The sequence below is a fragment of the Triticum aestivum genome, chromosome 3D (assembly GCF_018294505.1).
Source record: "Triticum aestivum cultivar Chinese Spring chromosome 3D, IWGSC CS RefSeq v2.1, whole genome shotgun sequence".
Lineage (NCBI taxonomy): Eukaryota > Viridiplantae > Streptophyta > Magnoliopsida > Poales > Poaceae > Triticum > Triticum aestivum.
In genome coordinates, this window is record NC_057802.1 from 411,076,499 (window position 1) to 411,078,964 (window position 2,466).

The window sequence follows — 2,466 nt, forward strand, 5'->3', positions numbered from 1 at the left end:
TGCATGTCATTCCGTGCCCTCTCCTCCTCCATCATCTTTCTCGTCCTCTCCTCCATCTCCCGCTGCCTCTCCGCCGCCTCCGCCAGAAGTTTCTCCGTTCTATCTCTCTCAGTCTATATAGCAGCCTGCAACACCACTCACATGACCATTTGTAACCATTGATGGAAGCGCACACAATGTAATGGAGAAAGATAACTGAGTACGTATCACTAACCTTGATGGCGAGTTGCACTGGCCGTTCACGAGGCCTTGTCTCAGGAGCGGAGCTCGACTGGCGCGCCTTGATCTCCGGGAGAGTGCTAGGACAACGGATAAGTCCATCTCCAATGGCTATGGAGCCATGGGACCTCCCGCCACCAGATATCATCACCAGCTCTGGATCAATGGGACCCAGGCTCGGGTTAAAGTCCTCCCCTTTCCTCGCCTTCCCCTCATCTCTATATCTCACGAGCTTGTTGTGGGAGGAGATGTTGGTGAAGTTGTTTGCATCATCGAGGTCAGACTGAGAGAAAGCCTTGACTTTCTTGAAAGAGCCAGTGTGGGCCATGGCATACGGGTCGTACACCTCTGGCACCTTATCCGCCTTATTGTAGCGTGCCTGAAAGAGAGAAACAATGAAAATTAGTAATTAAAGGGCTCAAGCTAGCATGATGAATGAATTGCATGAATCATGAAGCAAACCACATACCCAGTTGCGCCCGAACTGATATAAGTTGGAGCTGCCTTGATGGTGTGGCACACCTTCCATTTGGGCACGTTTGTCCTTGGCCTGGTTGTGGAGGGCTAGCCATTCTTGTGAGCACCACTCATCGACCAACACCTCCCAACAATCCATCCGATCCGCACACCATCTCGGAGGCGCCTATAAGTTAGCAAATAGAAACTTGAGCGCTACGGCTAAGAATTACTAAATGAAGGAACTTAAGTAGAAGGCCTTAAGAATTACCTTCATGTACTGCTCCTTACTCAGGAACTTATCGCGGCACGCCGGCTTGGTCTTCTTGATACCACGCAAGGCGTAGTAGTCTCGAACAGCCTACACCCGAGCCTCGTGCCGTAAGTTCTGGAGTAGGCGCTTGCAGACGTTCTGGATAACATTTGCGCTGTCCTCCTCGTATCCCTCCTCACACCTGTAGAATGTCTGCAATCAAATGAGACAATATTGATTAGTACAATTAATAACTAGCTATTTGAAGATTTTGAAATGTGTAAAGGAGAAATTACCCAGAACGTCCTGATCACCATGTCTGCCCTCGTGTCGCACACGACACCGTCGATAATGACATCCGGCGGGGCCGGGGCAGCCACGTAGTGCTCCCAGCTCAACCCAAGCTCTGGAAGCCGACCCTCACCAGGCAACGTGACAAACCCCGGGAAGTTTTGCCGGCAAAGAACTCCAAGGACGGAGTTGGGCCGGCGGACACTATGATGGTGGTCCCAACCCCTGCAGCATGACAAGGCCAACGCATTAGTTATTTCAAGAAACGTGAATGCAGAAGGTACAAAAATATTAAATGCACTTACGTACCTCTCCCCATCAGGGAAGATCAACCACCTCTGCTCGCGGGTCGCCGGCACGGACGGGAGCCGTGTAGCACCACGCTGGTAGACGGTGCCACCCTCCTCCTCAAGATCAGTCGGCTCCCAGCCATCATCAGCATGGCCACTCGGCTCCTCGGGCTGATCCGGCCAGGTACCCCATCCGGACGTGTGCTCCTCCGGGGTCTCGTGGGCCGAACTCTTATGGGCCGAAGGCCAGTCGACCCGAGGCTCGTGGGCCCAAGACCCGTGGACCGGAGGCTCGTGGACCGGAGTCCGTGTAGCCTCCTCCTCAGACGAGTCCACCCTAGCAGTCACGTGCTCGGGTGAAACAGCTGGGGGTGGCGGCGAGGAAGGTGCCCTAGCAGTCACCCTACCTCCTCTCCCGCGACCACGTGCCCCACCTCCTCTCTTCCTACCTCGTCCCCTGCTGGGCACCGCGGTCGACGAAGAAGGGCCCGGCGGTGTGGACATACTGTCCAGCAACGCTCGGCGGAGAGGTACGTCTGGAATCGAAGACCTCAGACCACGCGCCGACGAAGAAGGGGCCTTGGCGCGCTCCCGACCAGCGCCCACCATCTTTCAACACCTGCCATGACAAACAGTAAACGAAATTAGTACAACATAAAAAAAATACCGACATGAATAATAATATGTGTATCACTTAAGTGTATCATCATCAAGTACAACATTAAAAAATTTAATACCTGACACTACTAATAATCTCGATCAGTATCATCAATAAATGCATAATCATCATCATCACTATAATCAATGACGGGCTCATAGGGTTCAGTGGCATCAACATGTGCAAGGCCACCTTGACGTAATCGGTCAAGCAATGACAGGTCATCCGCAGCAGTAACCTCTTCTTGTTCCGGCTCTTCTTGTTCCTCCTCTGGGGTGATGTCGGATTCACTGTCGCTG